Raw genomic sequence first — 23,920 nt, forward strand, 5'->3', positions numbered from 1 at the left:
TAGTGAGCGTTTATGGAAAGTGGTTGAAGAATGGCGAAAAAACGAGGAGACTTGCCGTCGTAACTGCCGTCTGCGTATCTGCTGTGCAGCGAGCTACGTTAATTTAAGTATTAACTGTATTTTTCTTACTTGTCACTTCTTCTTCCGTATTTTTTTGCTTTTAGGAAGCTTTAATTGTCGAGTGCTAGTAATAGTGTTCCATAGATTTCGTGGTTGTTTTGAATACAGTCAGAGAGAGTCCCTTTAGACAGCCGTAGTGCCAGTAGTGTTAGTGTTGGTTTTCAATACGGTCCAGAGACAGGTAGTGCTATTTTCATTGTTTTCTACAAGAAGTGTCTAGTAACCACAGTTTAGTCAACTATCAGCCGCCTTTTGTGAATTAGCAGTCTAGTTAAAAGTTGATTAACTCTTTACAGTACATTGATTTCTTAGGATGGATAGGATGTGTGACTGCTGTGTACGGACGCAGGAGGAGCTGGCCACTGTTCGCGAAAAGCTGAACGTGTTGATGGCCGCGATCAGCCGTCTTCAGGCTGCTGCCTCGGAGTGTAGCGGCAGTGGGGAGTGTGGTGCGTCGCATGGTACACCCCAGGTGTTACATGCTTCACCCACAGTCCCTGCTGTCGAGACATCTTCGCGGGTACCGGGCGCGGTTGGGCCACCCTCTCCCCAAGGGTGGCCGCTCCTTCAGCAAGGTCCGAGCAGGCACACGGGGGGAGGGGTTTATTAGTTATTGGGGGCTCCAACGTTAGGCGGGCGATGGAGCCCCTTAGGGAAATAGCGGAAAGGTCGGGGAAGAAGGCCAGTGTTCACTCTGTCTGCTTGCCGGGGGGTCTCATCCGAGACGTGGAGGAGGCCCTGCCGGCGGCGATAGAGAGCACTGGGTGCACCCGACTGCAAATTGTTGCTCATGTCGGCACCAATGACTCCTGCGGTCTGGGTTCAGAGGTCATCCTCAGTTCGTACAGGCGGTTGGCGGAGTTGGTGAAGGCGGAAAGGTGGAATCTGAGCTAACTATTTGTAGTATCGTTCCCAGAAAAAATCGCGGTCCTCTGGTTTGGAGCCGAGTGGAAGGCTTAAACCAAAGGCTCAGACGATTCTGCGGAGATCTGGGTGCAAATTTCTCGACCTCCGCTATCGTCTGGAGAAATGTAGGGTCCCCCTGAATAGGTCACGCGTGCACTACACGCAGGAAGTGGCTACAAGGGTAGCGGAGTACGTGTGAAGTGCACATGGGGGTTTTTTAGGTTAGAGAATTCCGTCCCTAGGCCCGACAAGACGCCTCCTGAGACGCGGCAAGGTAGGAGTAGGCAAAATGCAACAGGGAATAACAATATTAATGTGCTAATAGTAAACTGCAGAAGCGTCTATAGAAAGGTCCCAGAACTGCTCTCATTTACAAACGGTCACAATGCCCACATAGTACTGGGGACAGAAAGTTGGCTGAAACCAGATGTAAACAGTAACGAAATTCTAAACTCAGATTGGAATGTATACCGCAGAGACAGGCTGGACAGTGAAGGGGGAAGCGTGTTTATAGCGATAAGAAGTGCAATAGTATCGAAGGAAATTGACGGAGATCCGAAATGTGAAATAATTTGGGTGATGGTCACGGTTAAAGCAGGCTCAGATATGGTAATTGGTTGTCTCTATAGGCCCCCTGGCTCAGCAGCTGTTGTGGCTGAGCACGTGAAGGATAATTTGGAAAATATTTCGAGTAGATTTCCCCACCATGTTATCGTTCTGGGTGGAGATTTTAATTTGCCGGATATAGACTGAGAGACTCAAACGTTCATAACGGGTGGCAGGGACAAAGAATCCAGTGAAATTTTTTAAAGTGCTTTATCTGAAAACTACCTTGAGCAGTTAAACAGAGAACCGACTCGTGGCGATAACATATTAGACCTTCTGATGACAAACAGACCCGAACTATTTGAAACAGCTAACGCAGAACAGGTAATCAGCGATCATAAAGCGGTTACTGCATCGATGATTTCAGCCGTAAATAGAAATATTAAAAAAGGTAGGAAGATTTTTCTGTTAAGCAAAAGTGACAAAAAGCAGATTACAGAGTACCTGATGGCTCAACACAAAAGTTTTGTCTCAAGTACAGATAGTGTTGAGGATCAGTGGACAAAGTTCAAAACCATCGTACAATATGCGTTAGATGAGTATGTGCCAAGCAAGATCGTAAGAGATGGAAAAGAGCCACCGTGGTACAACAACCGAGTTAGAAAACTGCTGCGGAAGCAAAGGGAACTTTACAGCAAACATAAACATAGCCAACGTCTTGCAGACAAACTAAAATTACGCGAAGCGAAATGTAATGTGAGGAGGGCCATGCGAGAGGCGTTCAATGAATTCGAAAGTAATGTTCTATGTACTGACTTGGCAGAAAATCCAAAGAAATTTTGGTCTTATGTCAAAGCGGTAGGTGGATCAAAACAAAATGTCCAGACACTCTGTGACCACAATGGTACTGAAACAGAGGATGGCAGACTAAAGGACGAAATATTAAATGTCTTTCTCCAAAGCTATTTCACAGAGGAAGACTGCACTGTAGTTCCTTCTCTAGATTGTCGCACAGATGACAAAATGGTAGATATCGAAATAGACGACAGAGGGATAGAGAAACAATCAAAATCGCTCAATAGAGGAAAGGCCGCCGGACCTGATGGGATACATGTTTGATTTTACAAAGAGTACGCGAAGGAACTTGCCCCCCTCCCCCCCCCCCCCCCCCCCCCCCTTCTAGCAACGGTGTAACGTATGTCTCTAGAAGAGCGTAGCGTTCCAAAGGATTGGAAAAGAGCACAGGTCATCCCCGTTTTCAAGAAGGGACGTCGAACTAATGTGCAGAACTATAGGCCTATATCTCTAACGTCGATCAGTTGTAGAATTTTGGAACACGTATTATGTTCGAGTATAATGACTTTTCCGGAGACTAGAAATCTACTCTGTAGGAATCAGCATGGGTTTCGAAAAAGACGGTCGTGTGAAACACAGCTCGCACTATTCGTCCACGAGACTCAGAGGGCCATAGACACGGGTTCACAGGTAGATGCCGTGTTTCTTGACTTCCGCAAGGCGTTCGATACAGTTCCCCACAGTCATTTAATGAACGAAGTAAGAGCATATGGACTATCAGACCAATTGTGTGATTGGATTGAGGAGTTCCTAGATAACAGAACGCAGCATGTCATTCTCAATGGAGAGAAGTCTTCCGAAGTAAGAGTGATTTCAGGTGTGCCGCAGGGGAGTGTCATAGGACCGTTGCTATTCACGATATGCATAAATGACCTGGTGGATGACATCGGTAGTTCACTGAGGCTTTTTGCGGATGATACTGTGATGTATCGAGAGGTTGTAACGATGGAAAATTGTACTGAAATGCAGGAGGATCTGCAGCGAATTGACGCATGGTGCAGGGAATGGCAATTGAATCTCAATGTAGACAGGTGTAATGTGCTGCGAATACATAGAAAGATAGATCCCTTATAATTTACCTACAAAATAGCAGGTCAGCAACTGTAAGCAGTTAATTCCATAAATAATCTGGGAGTACGCATTAGGAGTGATTTAAAATGGAATGATGATATAAAGTTGATCGTCGGTAAAGCAGATGCCAGACTGAGATCCATTGGAAGAATCCTAAGGAAATGCAATCCGAAAACAAAGGAAGTAGGTTACAGTACGCTTGTTCTCCCACTGCTTGAATACTGCTCAGAAGTGTGGGATCCGTACCAGATAGGGTTGATAGAAGAGATAGAGAAGATCGAACGGAGAGCAGCGCGCTTCGTTACAGGATCATTTAGTAAACGCGAAAGCGTTACGGAGGTGATAGATAAACTCCAGTGGAAGACTCTGCAGGAGAGACGCTCAGTAGCTCGCTACGGGCTTTCGTTGAAGTTTCGAGAACATACCTTCACCGAGGAGTCAAGCAGTATATTGCTCCCTCCTACGTATATCTCTCGAAGAGACCATGCGGATAAAATCATAGAGATTGGAGCCCACACAGAGGCACACCGACAATCCTTCTTTAAACGAACAATACGAGACTCGAATAGAAGGGAGAACCGATAGAGGTACTCAAGGTATCCTCCACCACACACCGTCAGGTGGCTTGCGGAGTATGGATGTAGATGTAGATGTAGACAACAAGGTGTTGGACGGCTGCGCTTTATGCCGGAAAGTGGAGGTAGGAGGCCGCTGTAAAGACGGATAGGCGGCGATCCGTGGCAGCTCTGACGACAGAATGTAGCGCTGGTGTAAGAGCAAGTGTTTCGAAACACATCGCTCACCGCACATCGTTGAACACGGGTGTCGCAGCAGATTACCCCTCCGTGTTCCTACGTTGACCGATCGACACCGTTAGTTACGATTGCAGCGGATACGTGATCGTCGGGAGTGCACCGTGCATCAAGCCACACGTGTCGCCCACTCGGATGAATCATGTTTCTTGTCACACCAGGTCGATGGCCGTGCCCGGATACGCCGACATCCCGCGAACAGCTGCTCGAAACATGCATGCGCCACGGACACAGCCTTCGTGTGCCAGTGATTACACTAATGGGGACATTCACCTGGCCTTCATCTGATCTGAAGTCGTATGACTCCCCACACCATGACGCCAGCAGTAGCCACGCTGGGCCTCTCTAAAACACTGGAAGAATGAGACCTTTCCTTCGGTTGTTGGTGTACTCGCCCGCGTTCGTCAACTGGGGTAATGCAGAGCACAATGCGACGCCATTAATCAGGAGTCCGTGCTTCCTGGACGAGTGTTGTAGGGAGTCATTACTTGTCCTCAGATGGCAGGCGCTTATGTGAAGGGATTACGATGTGTTTGGTGCTCAGTGTGGTGCTCCTCAGTTCCGCTGTTCAGACGCGGTCGATGGGAACATTGATATCAAATATGCCTGCCCTCATGTTCCCACTCAGTCAGTCCACCTTTGGGTAACTGTCGTGTCCGCGGCGAAAACCGGATGTTGCACGATTCGATCAGCTGGCCAAATGGAGAATCAAGATGAGGCTTCTTTGAAAGCGGGGCAGCTCAGTATCCTTTAGACTCATCATCTGTTGCTGTTAACGTCCCTTATATACACCACCAGGCCTGGTCAACACCACAAAATATGAACAGTAACGTACTCAGGTTGTCGTTCTATGACTCACAGAGAATTGAAAATTTAATCATTTACATACCCACCGATGGTGTACGAGTATACACGTACGAAGCTACTTTGACGTCCAACCATCTCACCTGCGTGCTCAAATTTTTTCAGGACCTTCTGAATATGGCCAGTGGCCGAAACATCAGGAAATTAATTAAATGTTTATTGTCAAGACAAACACACAACGAAATTACACTGAAGCGCCAAAGAAACTGGGATAGACATGCGTACACAAACACAGAGAAGTGTAAACAGGGAGAATATGGCGCTGCGGTTGGCAACGCCTATGTAAGACATCAAGTGTCTGGCGCAGTTGTTACATCGGTTACTGCTGCTACAATGGCAGGTTATCATGATTTAAAGGAGTTTGAACGTGGTGTTACAGTCGGCGCACGAGCGATGGGACACAATATCTCCGAGGGGGGGTGGGGTGGGGGGGGGGATTATGTGGGGATTTTCCCGTACGACCATTTCACAAGTGTACCATGAATATCAGGAATCTGGTAAAACATGAAATCCCCGACATCTCTGCCGGAAAGAGGTCCTGCTAGAAGGGGACCGACGACGACTGAAGAGAATCGTTCAGGATGACAGAAGTGCAACAACCCTTCCGCAAATCGCTGCAGATTTCAGTGTTGGGCCATTGAAAAGTGTCAGCGTGTGAACCGTTCAACGAAACATCATCGATAAGGGCTTTCGGAGACGAAGGCCCCCGCGTGTACTCTTGATGACTACACGACACAAAGCTTTACGCCTCGTCTGGGTCCGTCAATACCGACAGTAGATTTTTGATGACTGGAAACATGGTGCCTAGTCACACGACTCTCGTTTCAAATTGTATCGAGCGGATGGACGTGTACGGGTATGGATACAATCGCATGAATCCATGGACCCTGCATGGCAGCAGAGGACTGTTCAAGCTGGTGGAATTTCCATAATGGTGCGGGCGTGTGCAGTAGCAGGGATATGGGACCGCTGATACATCTAGAAATAACTCTGACAAGTGACACGTATGTAAGCATTCTTTGTTATTACATGCATCCATTGATGTCCAGTATGCATTCCGACGGACTTGGGCAATTACAGCAGGACAATGCGACACCCTACAAGTCCAGTGTTGCTACAGAGTCGCTCCAGGGAACACGTCCGCTGGCCACCAAACTCCCCAGACATGAATACTATCGAGCATATTTGGGATGCCTTACAACGTGCTATTCAGAAGATATCCACCCCCCCCCCCCTATCTCCCCCTCATAGTCTTACGGATTTATGGACGGTCCTGGAGGATTCGTGGTGTACTTCACAAATTAGTCGAGTCCATGCCACGTCGTGTTGCGGCACTTCTAAATGGTCGCGGGGGAGTTGCAGGATATTAGGCAGGTGTACTAGTTTCTTTGGCTCTTCAGTGTATATACAGCAGTAAAAATTAGTACGCTCTTTTAGAGATTTCCAATTCACTCAAGACTTATTGAAGCAACAGTGCATATGGACTACATGAATCGATTACATTTAAAGATCAACACAGCACAAGCGGTTCTGAGGTACCAGGTATCGGCCCAAGCTAAGACATCCATATTAGTACAGGATGTAATCTCCATGGGCGGCAATCCAAAAATGGTTCAAATGGCTCTGAGCACTATGGGACTTAACTTCTGAGGTCATCAGTTCCCTAGAACTTAGAACTACTTAAACTTAACTAACCTAAGGACATCACACACATCCATGCCCGAGGCAGGATTCGATCCTGCGACCATAGCGGTCGCGCGGTTCCAGACTGTAGCGCCTAGAACCGCTCGGCCACTCCGGCCGGCACGGTAATCCAGGCGCTGACTCTGGCATTTAGTCAATCGTGCAAATGGCGAATACTGCCCTGGCATACGTTATGCCACGTTTAATCGACTTGTTCACATAATTCTGTAAGAGTTGTTGGCTGACTAGTCGCACGAGTCACTTCTCGTCCCACCATATTCCATATGCGCTCAACTGGAGACAAGTCTGGAGTTCGTGCCGGCCAGGGAAGTTGCTGAACGTCTTGCAGAGCACATTGAGTTTTACGAGCATTGCGTGGGCGAGCTTTATCTTGTTGGAACAACACATCCCCTTCCTCTTGCAAGAATGAGAAATGAACGTGTCTATTAACATTCTCCACGTACCAAGCTCTGGTTAGCGTCCGCTCCAGAAACAGGAATGGTGAGCGAGGGTTTTAGCTTATCTCACCACAGACCAGTAGGCCAAGGTTCGTGCCTATGCGTCTTGGACGAATGCTCTCCACGAGACGGGGCTCAACAAGTCTGCGTTGTACGCGTAAACAATGATCACTTGTGTGCACGCAGAGTCTGCTTTCCTCGCTGAAGACCACGGCGCGCCATTCTATCTTCCAAGTGACGGCACCAGTTGACCAGAGCATGTCGATGCTGCGGTGTGAGTTTAAGACGGCCGAGAATTGTGCGTGCCTATAGTCCCGCTGCTAATAACCGGTTAGCAGTACTTGGTATTGACACGTCTGGGCTCACGAGCCCTTTTATCTGTTTTGTGATAGCTGTAGAAACTGCCACTGCTGTCCTTAGAATACGACAATCCCGGAGGGCGTCTGTGCTGTGTGGACGTCCAGAGCCTCGCCTGCTGATGTGCGATGTTCACGTGACCAGCGTCGTTGCACAACTTACACAGCACGTCCAACTTGTGTGGCAATTCTCCGAAAGGACCATCCCGCCTCTCGAAAGGCCACTGTTTGATCACTTTCAAACTAGAATGAGATTTTCACTCTGCAGCAGAGTGTGCGCTGATATGAAACTTCCTGACAGATCAAAACTGTGTGCCGAACCGAACTCGGGACCTTTCCCTTTAGCGGGCAACTGCTCTACCAACTGAGCTACCCAAGCACGACTCACGACCCGTCGTCACAGCTTCAATTCTGCCAGTACCTCGTCTCTTACCTTCCAAACTTCACAGAAGCTCTTCTGCGAACCTTGCAGAACTTGCACTTCTTGAAGGAAGGATATTGAGGAGACATGGCTTAGCCACAGCCTAGGGGATGTTTCCAGAATGAGTTTTTCACTCGGCAGCAGAGTGTGCGCTGATATGAAACTTTCTGACAGATTAAAACTGTGTTCCGGACCGAACTCGAACTCGGGACCTTTTCCTTTTGCGAGCAAGTGCTCTACCAGCTGAGCTACCGAAGCACGACTCACGACTCGTCCTCATAGCTTCAATTCTTCCAGGAGTGCTAGTTCTGCAAGGTTCGCAGAAGAGCTCCTGTAAACTTTGGAAGGTAGGAGACTAGATACTGACAGAATTGAAGCTGTGAGGACTGGTCGTGAGTCGTGCTTGGGTAGCTCAGTTGGTAGAGCACTTGCCCGCGAAAGGCAAAGGTCCCGAGTTCGAGTCTCGGTCCGGCACACAGTTTTAATCTGTCAGGAAGTTTCACTTTCAAACTACCTCGCTGGCCTGTAGGAAGCACGAATGCGTCTCCGTGGCAGGGCTGCCAGCTTGCTTCACACGTTTCCACTACATTGATCCTTCTGGCTGCGAGCACTCCGTATTAAGGCTCTGAGCACCATGGGACTTAACATCTGAGGTCATCAGTCCCCTAGAACTTAGAACTACTTAAGCCTAACTAACCTAAGGACATCACACAAACCCATGCCCGAGGCAGGCTTCTAACCTGCGACCGTAGCAGTCGCGCGGTTCCAGACTGAAGCGCCTAGAACCGCTTGGCCACCGCGGCCGGCTCCGTATTAAGGGTCTGGATCAAATGACGCTTTGGTAGCTATGCCACTACTCTGTCTGTTGGCGGAAGACGTTGAAACCTTTATCAGTACGTTCACTATCCCCCAGGTGGCATATGTCGTCATCAGATGAAAATCGACCTCGTCATTCCCCGTTGTATTAATCTTTTTTACGGCAGTGTGTATCTAGGACTGTGAGCACAGCATCTAATTTTGCGTTATGCAGTTTATTTTCAGGATTTAATATTTCGTCATTGTCGACATCATTACTGACGAATGGATAAATGCTGAATAGAAAATCTTATCTGACCTTTTCAGAGAAATAATTCCCAGCGTTCGTTACAGTGGCTTACTCCTGTACTTTTTATTTTTTCTTCTTTTGTACGAATTTAACTTAAAGAGTAATAAATCTCGTTGATCATCATTCAGGATTTATAATCGTCGATTCAAAGAAATATCGACATCTTTCAGGATGGTAAACGCGGGTTTGCGGCATATAAGGCGATGTCTTCTACATTTTGTGCATCCCCTGAACGCCACGAGAGAGAGCTCGACTTCGTAGGTGGATATTTTTGCGGGCCGCTCTTACGGACCCAGGCGACGAGGTCTATGTTAAGGCCTGGTGCTCTCAGGACAAGTTAGCGGAGACACAGCAGCATGTGCTAAGTAGCTGGGAGCAGCGACGCAACTTCCGCAACTGGCGGAAGACAATGTTTTCCGGCGAGCAGCGGGGGAGCGCGCGTGTAGCACAACAGAGGGGCGGCGCTGCGAAACACGGCGGGCGGCGACAGATATACGGCGGCACTTAGCCCTGGAATTGGTCTCCCCCCGCGCACGCGACGCCCGTAATTACCTTAATGAAACGGCTGATTTATAAAGCCGCGCGAATTAATTCCGCGCAGCGCCGCGCCGCTCGACCAGGGCACGCCCGCTCTCCTAATCGCCGGCCAGCGGGGGCTTCTTCCTTCCAGACTTTCTCCTTCATTCCGTATCGCTTTTACTTTTCCTTTCCCAGCAAAGCCAGGACCAGGCAAAGAGAAGCCATATGCATCCCACAGAACGTGGACACCGCGTGCCTTACGTGGCTGTGGTTGTGCCCCATCTGTATTGTAGTCATTAGTGACCCAATATATATTGTCTGCGCTGTTGAGGTCTGCTTAGGAATTTTCCGTGTGGTATGAAATAACCCCAGAGAGTCTGTTAAATCTACAGTGCTGGTCATAAAACTTCCCACATTACGAAGAATAGAAGATAAGAATACATGATTAAATTTGTAGGTGATTTGGGGGTTCACAAGCCGCGAAATTTAATACACATAGCTGCCTGCCACTTCTGGGAGCAACAACAGCTGGAAATCGAGTCGAACTGAGATTGGATGAGAGATATGAATATGTTATTCCATGTTGTTCCATCTCTATGCCTGAGTTCATCAGCCGTAGCAGGAAGGGCGTTCAATAAGTAATACATTTGTATCCAAAGGCAGGTTGGTTTTATTCAAGATTCTAATACACCATATTATTGCCCACTCTTTTGGCTACAACATCCTGTTTTTCAACATAATCTACCCTCAATTTGTTGGCGAAAATGTATGTTCAAATCTGGTGGTAGACAAAAAACATCTTCCGAAATTATACTAAATGCTTTCTCTGAGAATTACTTCGGACAATTAGTTCATGAGCCCATACGAATTGTAAATGGTTGCGAAAACGCACTTGACCTCTTAGCCACAAATAATCCTGTTCTAATAGAGAGCGTCATGACGGATACAGGGATTAGTGAACACAAGGTCATTGTTGCGAGGCTCAAAACCATATCAATCAAAACCACCCTCAATTTGTTGGCGAAAATGTATGTTCAAATCTGGTGATAGACAGAAAACATCTTCCGAAATTATACTAAATGCTTTCTCTGAGAATTACTTCGAACAATTAGTTCATGAGCCCACACGAATTGTAAATGGTTGCGAAAACGCACTTGACCTCTTAGCCTCAAATAATCCTGTTCTAATAGAGAGCGTCATGACGGATACAGGGATTAGTGAACACAAGGTCATTGTTGCGAGGCTCAAAACCATATCAATCAAAACCACTAAAAATAAACGCAAAATACATCTATTTAAAACAATAGATAAAAATTCGCTTGATGCCTTCCTAAGAGAGAGTCTCCATTCCTTCCAAGCTAATTACATAAGTGTAGATCAGATATGGCTCAAATTCAGAGATACAGTATCGACAGTAATGGATAGATTCATATCGCATAAGTTAATAAGAGACAGGATTGATCCACCATGGTACACAAAACATGTCAGAACACTGTTGCAGAAGCAACGAAAACAGCATACCAAATTCAGAAGAACGCAAAATCCCCAAGACTGGCTAAGTTTCACGGAAGCTCGAAATTTAGTGCGGACGTCAATGCGAGTTGCTTTTAATAGTTTCCACAATGAAATATTGTCTCAAAATATGGTAGAAAGCCCAAAGAGATTCTGGTCGTATGTAAAGTACACCAGTGGCAAAAAATAGTGGCGGTTCTAGGCGCTACAGTCTGGAACCGCGCGACCGCCACGGTCGCAGGATCGAATCCTGCCTCGGGCATGGATGTGTGAGATGTCCTTAGGTTAGTTAGGTTTAAGTAGTTCTAAGTTCTAGGGGACTGATGATCTCAGAAGTTAAGTCCCATAGTGCTCAGAGCCATTTGAACCATTTTTGAAGAACACTCTAATGAAGTTTTGTGAGCTCCTCTCAGTGCAAATACTTGTGTGAGGCCTCAAGTTGTCATGGAGAAGAAGAAGTTCATTTGCATTTTTGTGGTGACAAAGACAGTGAACTTTTTCTTCAGTTTCCTGAGGGCAACATTAAACCTTCAGAGCTGATCGTTGCACCATGAGGGAGGGCATCAATTAGAATAATCCCTTCAGACTCCCAGAAGGCCTTCGCCATGACTTCATCGGCTGAGGATGTCGCTTTGAACATTTCCTTTCGAGGAGAGGTCGTTCCACGCCACCCCATGGATTGCCGTTTTGTTTCCGGTTCGAAGTGATGAACCTATGTCTCATCGACTGTGGAGATGTTCCACAAAAGAATTGTCACGATCATCCTTGTAACGCACAAGAAATTCCGCACAGAGGGACCTCCGCTGCTCCTTATGGTCTTCCATTAGGCGTCAGGGAACCCAGTGGTTACACACCTTTGAGTGCTCTACAACGGTTGGGTGAGTGTGTCAGCACTACCAACAGATACGTCCAGTTGAGCCGAGAGGTTTTTGATTGTGATTCGTCGGTTACCTCCAAAGAGAGAGTCCACATGTCCCAACATTGCAGGAGCGACGGCTGTGTGCAGCCGGACGGCACAAAGTAGGTCGGACAGGTTTGCGCGACCTCATTGCGATGATGAGAGGTGCCTCGCCCAACGAATCACCTTGTTTTTGTTTACTGCCATGTCTTTATAGACATTATACAAGTGTCTATTAATGTCTGCAATGCTTTGGTCTTCCGCCGAAAGAAACTCAGTGACTGCTCTCTGTTTGGAAGGCACCTCCACTACAGATCTCATTCTGAAGGCTACGTATTGCGCGGCCACGAATCGGTGCTTTATGAAACTATAAGGGCTGAAGCGGTACTATGGCACTATGTCTCGTCACGAATTCCACATTTTTTCAACCGAAACTGGCCGAGAAAAAAATGTGTTGCATTACTTATTGACCGCCCTTCGTAGATGGTGAGTATACCTTTGCTGTCCCTCGGCAACTCATGATGAGATGTCTTCAACAAGTGAGAGATGTACAGAGTGTACTGACCACTGTATCGATGTAGATTAGGATATCACAGGCAGTATGCTTTCTTGCGTTATCTAATTACCGGCTACGCCATCCATAGATGCTTGTGATGTGTACCCAATGACAAACCATACTGTCACACAACGTCTTAGACACATACGACGATGACGAATGCAATGTGTCAACGATGTAGTTCTCCTCAGAGTCTTCGTATTCGAATATGACCATCGTCATGCTGTACGCAGAACAAAGATTCATCTGAAAAGAAGATGTGTTAGCACTCCTGTGTTAAGTGTTGTCGCTGGGTGCGACGTTGTTGGAGTGGCTCTCATTGCTGCCACGTCGAAGGAAGCTGCAATGATGGTCGCAATGATGTCACTGCGTGGAGTTCCGTACATCGTCACAGTGTTGATATGGTTACGTGTCTTGCTGTAAACAAGCCCATTTCCTGACGCAAGGTGCGCGATGTGCCTGTACTATCGCGCATGGCCAAGCGAGCAATATGTCTGTCCTGTCGGGCGCTATTCGCACGGGACTAGTGAGACCCTGCATAGCTTTGAGGAAGACCCTACTGAATCAGTCGAGTTCAGATTCACATGACAATCGTATCGTAGCATGTTGACCAACGTAATTAGCAATACTGCGTAGCGACAAACTAAACACTTTCACAATGAACCTTTGAATTAACAACTTTTAAACGCTTCATACAATTTCAACAAACGATATCTCAGATGACAGCATTTCACGATAGCTGTCATCCAAGAAAACCACTTGTTGTGGATTGGCAATAGGGCCAACCCACTAATGTAAGAGGAAGCCGAAAGGCACGCGTTTTAGCTCACGCAGGCTGGCGTGAGGTCTGGAACAGGACAAGGAAGTTAGACAAGAAAAAAAGGATGTAGCTGGTGGAATACTTAACTTTAATCCATTAATGTTGAACGTAGCTCTTGTCTGTACATTCTTTACAATATCAATAGCAACTGATAATGGCGCCTTGCTAGGTCGTAGCAAATGACGTAGGTGAAGGCTATGCTAACTATCGTCTCGGCAAATGAGAGCGTATTTTGTCAGTGAACCATCGCTAGCAAAGTCGGTTGTACAACTGGGGCGAATGCTAGGAAGTCTCTCTAGACCTGCCGTGTGGCGGCGCTCGGTCTTCAATCTCTGATAGTGGCGACACGCGGGTCCGACGTATACTAACGGACCGCGGCCGATTTAAAGGCTACCACCTAGCAAGTGTGGTGTCTGGCAGTGACACCACACCACTCATCTGTGTCTGTTTTATTTATTGACTTATGACGTCTTCTACATCTTTTTTAACACGCAAATGTTTGTCCTCTTCGGATTAAGACTGCAACAATAACACTTCAACGCAGAAGGGCAACTGCTTTTCCGCCTTTATTTCATTACTAGATGACCCTAAACACTACTTACAGTTCGTGAACGCATGCTCCGAAGAAGAGAAGGGAATTTCAGGTATACCGTTCCATCGATGACGGGACAATTAGAGATAAGAAACAAGTTCCAGTCGTCCATAATGCATACCTCAATCAATACGCCGTATTACTGGATCGGATAACGTACGCTACCTGATACGGAATGTCTGTACTCGTGGAGGAAGAGTGGAAGAGTGTTCGATAGTCTCAGAATTGTTTTCTAAACGTAATTTCAAATGGAAACTCATAAATTGTCTAGAGACCTTACTGTACAAATGCATGACAAGCACTTTTTACATTAATGGTGTCGGTATATTAACACTGAGAATTCCTTCGATTCTGTCGCTAAATGTAGCACAGATCATGGCGTAGTCTGTTCCTACAAACACGAAACGAGGATTTGGTACATAGAAAATGACCAAAATACCAAGAAACTACTGTTTATATCATTATACAAGGTGTTTCACTATTATGTGCTAACCTACTGAACAGATCTCATGTTAAAAATAAATAGGGAGAAATGTTCGCAATGCACGATCGTAAGTGAGTTTTGGTGGAGCTAGGTACCCAGAAATGTGGTGGATACAAATGTTTTATTCAACGATAAATTAGAAACCGAGTACGATAAATCGACGAAAAGTGGCATACAGGCAAAAATTCATAGACAAGTTACCACTAACGTTGAATTGCGTAAGCCACATCCCTTCATCTATTAAACAGGCTTTCACACCTCGAAATTCCTTAGAACTCTGTAGCATTAGACTTGAAGCAAGCTGATACTAGATATTACCAAGTTTCAAGCAAAGAGCGTTAAACCAATTGCCTTGTTAGTAAGTGCTTATCGTCACCGTTAATGCACGAATAATTTTTTTTAATGGAAAGCGAACTGTTAGTTAGGTAGCCCGGCTATGATTTCTCATAATTTACGTGTTCCATGCAAGAATAGATAGTAAACTTGTTGAGATATAATTAATACGCACGGAGACCTAACAAGAGGTAGGGAGCATAGTGCAGTGATAAATTCTGTCACAGACTGGCCTTCTATTTCAGTCTTGCTTATTTCAGTCACAGTTATTCCCTCCCCGTAATAGTGTAATTTGAATTCGCACCATCACTTTCGATCCGACTACGTTCGCATGTACAAATGTTAGAAAATGTTTCCAACGCTGACGTGCACCTTCTGTGACAGCTGCTGTATAAAGTGAGTGCCGGCCGGTGTGGCCGAGCGGTTCTGGGCCCTTCAGTGTGGAAACGCGCGACCGCTACGGCCGCAGGTTCGAATCCTGCCTCGGGCATGGATGTGTGTGATGTCGTTAGGTTAGTTAGGTTTAAGTAGTTCTAAGTTCTAGGGGACTGATGACCTCAGATGTCCCGTAGCGTTCAGAGCCATTTTTTTTTATAAAGAGAGTATACAAGGTGCGCTTGAAAACTCCGGTGAATGGCCTGCCCTTTAAAGTAATCAACATTACCTACAATACACTTCTGATACCGGTTGTAAAGCTATTGAAATTGTCAGCCAACCGTTCTTGTGGAGTCGCTCGAAGCAATGTGGTAACGGTTTGTTGGATATCCTCATCGTTACAGGAGATGAGGTATGGTACCACCAATACGATCCGGAGACCAAGCGGTAGTCAATAACATGGTGTTCGTCTTCCCCGCCTCCCACAGAGAGCCGCCTGACAAAATTCAGGATTAAGGCGACATTGACCACCTTTTTCGAAGGCAAGGGTTTGATTCCTCATGAATTTCTGCCCGAGGAAGACGGGAAAGACGATGAACATCATGTCACTGGCTTTTGGTTGGTTTCCGGATCGTAATGGTGGCACCGGGCCTCGTGTCCTGTAATGATACTGATAATCAACAACGCGTGACCACTGTGCTTCGAGCGATTTCACAAGGAGCTTTTGCTGACAGTTACCAACATCTTTACAGCCTACGTCCGAAGTATGTTATAGCTAATTGTGGTTACTCTGAAGGCCAATGAAGATATTTTGCTTGTAACTCATGTTTCCTTTATTTTCTGAGACCATTCACCGAACTTTTCAGACGCATCTTGTACTCTTGTACTCATATAAAGGCACTGTCTCACGAGGCTGCATAGCAGAATTTCTATCATTATAGGAACGCCTCTGTGCTTATGGATAACTCATAACTTAAGATCTTAAAGGGGAATTTGATCAATGCTGTTCTCTGAGAAGTGGCACTGGTAACCAGTTCATCAAACAGTGCCGGCCGCTGTAGCCGAGCAGTTCTAGGCGCTTCAGTCCAGAACCGCGCTGCTGCTACGGTCGCAGGTTCTAATCCTGCCTCGGGCATGGATCTGTGTGATGTCCTTAGGTTAGTTAGGATTAAGAGGTTCTAAGCCTAGGGGACTGACGACCTCAGATGTTAAGTCCCATAGTGCTTAGAGCCATTTTGAACCATCAAACGGGTAGTTAAAACACAGTCTACTAAATACATTCACAGCGCTCTCTAGTGCGAAAGCTGTTACCGTCTGACAGCTGGCGCGACGCCAGCGCTCCAAGCGGTGAGAAAGCAAACAGTCACATGCGTCGCAAGGATAATGTTTGTTTCCAGTTAGTTTCTACTTAATTAGAGGAATATTTGCTATATGTTTATGTTCCATGCCTTAGTAAATTACCAAGAGACATGAATTATAGTGAAATATATATAAAATCAGCCGAATGACCATGATTCAACGACATAAGCTACAACTCATTCATGAAGAAATATGTTCGAATATGTCTTTATTTGCAGCTTATTCCTCTGAAGGCAAGAGAATATTATTGCTCTCATGCTGTTAATAAGAGAGTCTGGTCACGGTGTGTGACAGTGGCCAAGTGTGGCGAGCAAAAATCCGTGAAATATTGAGGAATAAATACTCTTAGGAAAAGCTATATTCTGTGTGACTTACAGTTTTTCCCGTACATGTGAAAATGCATTTATTTTTACACTCGTCCGGTATAATACGATGCTTGCTCGGTTTCGTCATTCAGACTTTAATAACGGCATGTAATATCAAATAGATCAGCACGTTTTCGTCAATCACATTTTACCGACGATCAACAGAGACACAAGGAAAAAAATCCCGGTAGACTCAACGATAAAAATACTCGTAACTAACAAATGAATAATCGAACGCTGGACTACAGTGGTTTCGGATAAACATTTCGCTTATTCTTCGTGAATATAATTCTTTTCATAATTTAACGCCTTTTCGTCAATAATTTCGCTAAAACCTAATGAAATAAAGTAACTTTCATTCCTTTCCTGATTCATTTTGAATACCATTATATTAAGATAATATTACTAAACTAGTATTGGCTCCATGGTGTCAGCCGCGGTTAAATACTTGTGCTTAACGTAATGTTAATACCAGTATGGATGGAACAGTATGGATTGTATAAGCGAGTATACAGGGTGTTTTCGTAAGAGGGTGTAAAAATGTAACAGAACATAAGAGACTGCTCCACTGAACAATTTGAGGTAGGGAACGTGGAGTCGGAGATGCCTGCTTAAGGAGGTATGGAAGTAAACTTGTCTACCGCTTTGTCTAGCATTACTCTTTTCCAGTATATTTACAACTAGCAGGCATACACGTTTACACGCAATGTGCTCTTTATTTACATGTACATTCTGAATGTCCTACAAGGAAACGAGGAGTACGAGACTGATTACTATTTCCTGGTCGTTGGATTGGTAGAGAAGTTCCTATTTCGTGCCCTGCGAGGTCACCTGACGTGAATCCCCGTGATTATTTCCTATGGAGATGTCTAAAGTTACTTGTGTATGAAACCCCAGTGGGTACGGAGATGGAATTAGTTGCCTGAATTGTAGCTGCGTGCCAGCCGCTGAGGCCGATCGGTTCTAGGCGCTTCAGTCTGGAACCGCGCGACCGCTACGATCGCAGGTTCGAATCCTAAGCCAGCACGGTAGCTCAGCGTGTTCGGTCAGAGAGCTGGCTGGCCACTGTAATAAAAAAACTGAGTAAAAAGATCAACAACGAACTTCAATGGATGTCATGTTACGTCCGCTACGGCGAAATACAACGAACCATAACTAAAAAAAAAAAAAAAAAAAAAAAAAAAAAAAAAAAAAAAAAACCTGCGCCGGGCATGGATGTGTGTAATGTCCTTAGGTTAGTTAGGTTTAAGTAGTTCTAAGTTATAGGGGACTGATGACCTCAGATGTTAAGTCCCATAGTGCTCAGAGTCATTTGAACCATTTTCTTGTAGCAGCGTATGATGTGATTCGAAACACACCAGGGATACTTGTCACGGTGCGTTAGAATCTTTTTCGCCGGCGTCATACTTGCATTGAGGTTGATGCCCGTCAGTTTCAGCACATTTTGTAAGACACAGTACAAATGGTAATTTCATTGTGTCAATGGTGGTACTTGCGGTTAACTGTAACTAATGAAAACAAAAAAGTACACAGTATTGTGATCTTACTTCCATTATGTCCTAAAGCTGGCTTCTCCGACACCAGTTTCCCTACTCGAATTGTTCAGTGGAGCACCCTCTATGTCTCATTAAATTTTTGCACGCTCTTACGGAAACACCATGTATACACTAATACGGTAAATTTCGAAAGTCATGGAGAATATAGCTTTTTCTGAGAGAACTAAGTGTTCCACAAAGCTCATTGTATTGAGATATCTGACAACCAAAACCACCCTCTTCCATCCACCACGGTATGGATGAAACACGTTGAGGACTCTATTACCTTTACCTACATTACATCGTGAATGAAGCAATAAAAACAATTTGACATAGCCAGAAATGTTCGTAAGTCATGTATTATTTAGTTTTATTTAAGAGTATTTATTGCTCCTTATTTCGCGGATTATTCATAATGTTCTAACTGAGATATACGTCTCTATGCATCTCATTTCTAGGATGGTACGCCTGTCTTCTCCCATGCCACGTATTGTGACCTGGGCAACGTCAGGTTTCTCAGCTAGTCTTGTTATAAACGCGAGTGAGATCTTTGGTCGATATGGCCAAGGAAATGAGTGGGCTAGGAATGATGACACTTCAAAAATTCCGCAGTCGCTCATCCATAGACACTTTCTGCTAAAGACGATCCCAGCAGCTGCTGACAGAGTTTTTAGAATGGGGGCCATTAGCAATGGAATAAAACTAGAAAAAAAATTGCAGCAACCTTGTTTGGAGTCGTCACATTAAGAATCTCAGGGTAATCTACTTCAACGTGGTTCAGCTGGGTTTTGAACCCTGTTCTTCGTCAGAAGGATTGTAGCACTCTAACTAACGTGCCACCTAAGTCGCTACGACAGGCCTGTGATATTAATGATACACACTTCCTTAGTTATTTTCCGGCAGGCATCCATTATGCAAGAGCGAGCAACGCCGTGGAGACCCCTATAGGCTACCACATTAAACGGCAATGCACAATAGATATGCACTTTTAGTATCCATGCGTTAAGTTAAAATTTACCTCAACTTTCTATATTCATTCATGTAAAAGAAGTATTCTTGTGAAATCTTGTGGGTCTTTTTGAAACACTTTGCGTATTCTTATGTTATGAATACCATAATTTTAGATTCAGGTTAATACTGTTAATTCTTTTAAATAATATATCATTTGTGAAGACTTACTTTGATAAACAAAATGTACAACGGTACAGTACGTGCGAGAGGCCGGCGTTTTCAGTACCCCGAAATTGAGACGAACTCCGGGTTCATTCGATAATTGTTAAGTTTTTTATCAGTTCTGCGATACAGGTAGACGATCTGTAGAGTTCATGCAGTAATGATTGTAGCTTTAGAGTTCTTTTCTCGTCGTAGGTAACGCGAAAATAAATGGTAACATTCGAAAACGAGCACTAAATAAATTATATTGTGCAAATGAGAGTCTGTACTATACTTCATTGCCATTTGCCATGTGAACTTTCTTATTTGATTGCTACTGAAGTTCAGGTTGAACAATTAATATTGGACCACCATACCAAAGACACTTAAAAACAGCGACAAGGAGATCAGCAACATGTGGCCACACATATCATCCACAGCCATCTTCTCCTTTTTCTGCACAGAGATCATGGGGCCAGACGGCTGTGTAACAGGTTGGTATGCTGTAGCACATGTTAGGCGCATGCTAATGGCATTGCATAAACTGGCTGACAAGCGTGTGAGGAAGCAAACAAAGGATTGATAGCTTCTGCAATCGCATTGATAACAGTTTAGTATTTTCTTGATACGGCTTAGGGGAACCAAAACGCTAAAACCTAAATCTGGAATGCCATTCGGGGATTTTTAAATGATTTTTTTTTTCCCACTACCATCAACTACAGTTTTGCTCTGTCAGGCTCGCTCTTCGGTAAAATGATGGCGATGCTGGTATTCTAACAAGAGGAATGTGCTATTGAAATTACCCTGAATGTTGAAATTCGTTGGTCCTTTCCCAACAGACTGACAGCTGTGGACGCCTGATGAACGTGTATGAACGCGCCTTCCAAACTCATCAGAGTCTTGACAGATACATTTCACAACATCGTACCAGTTCAAGGGCACAGACTTTCCTTCACCATTTTAACAGTTGCGGCAAATCTGAACACGAACTTATCATTTAGGTTGTCCTTTCCTAAGACCACGCATCATTTAATTTCAAGACCTTGCGAATGTGGAACGATAATCCTCTCAGGTCAGATTGTGTGGGTTCACTGAATGCGGAGCATCTCATTTGCTTGTAACTGTACTGTATTATTGTTTGAAAAAAGCAGGAAATGTTTCTATTATTTCCTCGTTCTTCAAATGGCTCTAAGCACTATGGGACTTAACATCTCAGGTCATCAGTCCTCTAGAACTTAGAACTACTTAAACCTAACTGACCTAAAGACATCACACACATCCATGCCCGAGGCAGGATTCGAACCTGCGACCGTAGCGGTCGCGTGGTTCCAGACTGAAGTGCCTAGAACCGCACGGCCACAACAGCAGGCTGTGACTTAACATCTGAGGTCATCAGTCCCCTAGACATAGAACTACGTGAACCTAACTAACTTCAGGGCATCACATATATCCATGCCCGAGGCAGGATTCGAACCTGCGACCGTAGCAGCAGCGCGGCTCCGGACTGAAGCGCCTAGAACCGCTCGGTCACAACGGCCGGCTCCTCGTTCTTCATTTATTTTGGTTGTAGATATAGGGTCCCCTGATGCGTCACAGATTATTAACAATATTTAACAGCAAAACTGAAGACGGCATACATATACTGATGAGCAAAGACATTAGGATCACTGCCCACATCTGGTAGCAATTCATGGGCGTCAAACGGGAAGAAGAGTGTATAGGGTGGTCAGAAAGAGAAACATGGTCTCTGGCAGTCTGCTTGAATTTGCACGCTCAACAACGCCATTGGCTAACTCCAATGCTAATTCAATCGGAAAAGATGCAACGTATCGAATTTGTTTCATAACAATTACTTCTCAGCACAACATTCCCTACAACACCGTTATAAGATTTTCAGTGTGTTTATGATCACCCTGTATAAGCGTAGCAGGGACGAATAAGGACCAATGCTATATGGGTCGCGAATAGGGAAAGCCATTGACACAAGCGCCTTTGACAAAGAGCAGACGCAGGATAGACGGCTGACCGTGGTAGATGTGATGATAGGGTACAGTGCTGGGCTTGGAGCACACGGTTGAGTGCGCGTTGTCAAACATGGGCCTCCCCAGCAGACGGCCTCAATGTGTTTCCAAGTTGACTCAGGGGCAGTGTTACGTTGTACGCAGACGTTCACCTGGGCTTTCATGGGTCCTGTGGTAGTAATCGAAGGCAATATGACAGCTGTGGACTATGTGAATATCGCGGCAGACCACATGCAGCCCTTTGAGCTTGATGTGTTTCGCGACGACATGGCGTCTGCCAGCGGGATCGCTGTCTGTGTCACAAGGCAACGACCGTGCTATGGCGGTTTGAGGAGCATCATAATGAATTATCGTTGATGTCTTGGCCGAAAAACTAGGCTTGTCTTAACCCGATGAAACACATCTGGAAGGCTATAGGGCATCAGCTCTGCATCCACAGGTCACAGTCGTAAATTACTGGAAATGCGCAGATATCTAGTGCCACATATGTCCGGAACCTTACAAAAGACTTGTTGAATGCATACCACGCGGAATCGCTGTTATGCTGCGTTTAAAAGGTGAAACAAGACACTGTTATTCAGGTGAACAAAATGTTTTGGTTCGTCAGTGTAACTTAGGAAAAAAGGTATAGCTATCATCAACCCGAAGGATGGTTTGAATATCACAGAGCTTCAATAGTTAATGGCCTATAGGTGTGGGCTGTCATTCCCTTCCTCCGAGTCTTTAACTGACTTATGCAGCCAGTTATTCAGGAACTTGCAATTTAGCTTGGACTCCGAACCAAGCAACTCGTTTACATTATCAAATACTGTCAGAGGTGATAGCAGTGATAAGTAACGAATAAAAATCCTAGACTAACCAGAGATCGATATCGTGACCTTCACTCTATCACTAACCCACTTGCTTATTCTACTGACCAACCATTTCAAATTCGAAAAACAACCTATCATTCGCGACGCAGGTTATGTGAGTGTCCTGAAAAGACGTTAGCTCTGCTCACACGCTCCAGGATATTCGTCTATTGAGTTAATAGCTGTTCTAATCTAGTATTGGTAAATTAGCAGTTACTAACATTGCACCAAACTCCGTTAATTCCCACATGGTATCTAACACTACGTATTGTTCTCAAGTCAGATGTTATTAAAACCAGACACTGCTTGTGCACTGCTGAAACAAATTTTAAGTGTAATTGGTTTCTTGCGACTATTCGCCAGGGTAAAAGTTAATGTAAAATGAAACTGTTAAAAGGAGCTTCATACGTGGATTGTCTCAACCCTGTAGGCCTACAGTTATACATATAGTAGATGACTCTAAACCAGGTATTTGGCGATAAGGAACCAATCGTCGTAAATGAATGTATCAGGCGATACGAGGACTGTACTGACGTTTGTGTCACTACCTTAAAAAATAATACACAGTCGTCTATGATGTGTCATCGTGGATAACTGCCCATGGGTTTGCCTGATTTCGTCGTTGTATGACAGCAAAAGAGAAACCGAAGAGGAGCAGATTGCTGGAATCGTGGTCGTCTGTCTCACTGTGCAACAGGCAACGGGAGTACTTGGGAGAGCTTGGAAAAACTTTATGCGGCGTTGTAACGCAGTCTCGAGAATGCGGCGCTCATTTTGGACAACCGCTGTGAGTTTCAGTTTTCGTTACGAGGTACAAGTTGTTCACGTCGATAAAAAAAGTATATGATCCATTTTTGGCTATTACTTCCTGACATCAGAATACTCAGCTCAGGATCCTCTAAAATCTGTACAATGCTGAGCGTACAGGTTTGAGCCACCCTATGTATAAGCCAAAGCTTTTTTTTGCGTCATTGGAGTTTCAATGCTTCCTTTGATATATCACTCGTAGAGTCCTCGCAGAGAGTTTAGAAAACGAACATAATTGTACATCAATGGTGTTCTTTCGGGAGTTCAGTCGAGTTGTTGGTTACATTTTCATGCACCAGTGTCTGCTACGTTTATGTACCAAGCAGTCTGCCTGGACTCCGGGCGGCGAGTGGACATAACAATACAGCTCGCATCACTTTAAGTGAGTTATCAAAGATTGTGCACAAAAGTGGAATCAACAACTCGACAGAACGCCATTAATCAAACACGCAGAGAAATCTCGTGAGATCGTTTAAATGTGCGTTCTGGAGAGAACACTCAGTAATATTTTGATGTATTTACAATGGTTACTCTTTGTTCGGTA

General features: G+C 45.1%; 1 protein-coding gene across 1 annotated transcript in view; it reads right to left on the reverse strand.

Moving 5' to 3' along the window:
- Nucleotides 1–23,920, reverse strand: part of LOC126481602 (lachesin-like) — a 760,765-nt gene that overhangs the window by 109,838 nt on the left and 627,007 nt on the right. The window lies entirely within an intron of this gene.

This window comes from Schistocerca serialis, chromosome 1 (assembly GCF_023864345.2).
Source record: "Schistocerca serialis cubense isolate TAMUIC-IGC-003099 chromosome 1, iqSchSeri2.2, whole genome shotgun sequence".
Taxonomy (NCBI): Eukaryota; Metazoa; Arthropoda; class Insecta; order Orthoptera; family Acrididae; genus Schistocerca; species Schistocerca serialis.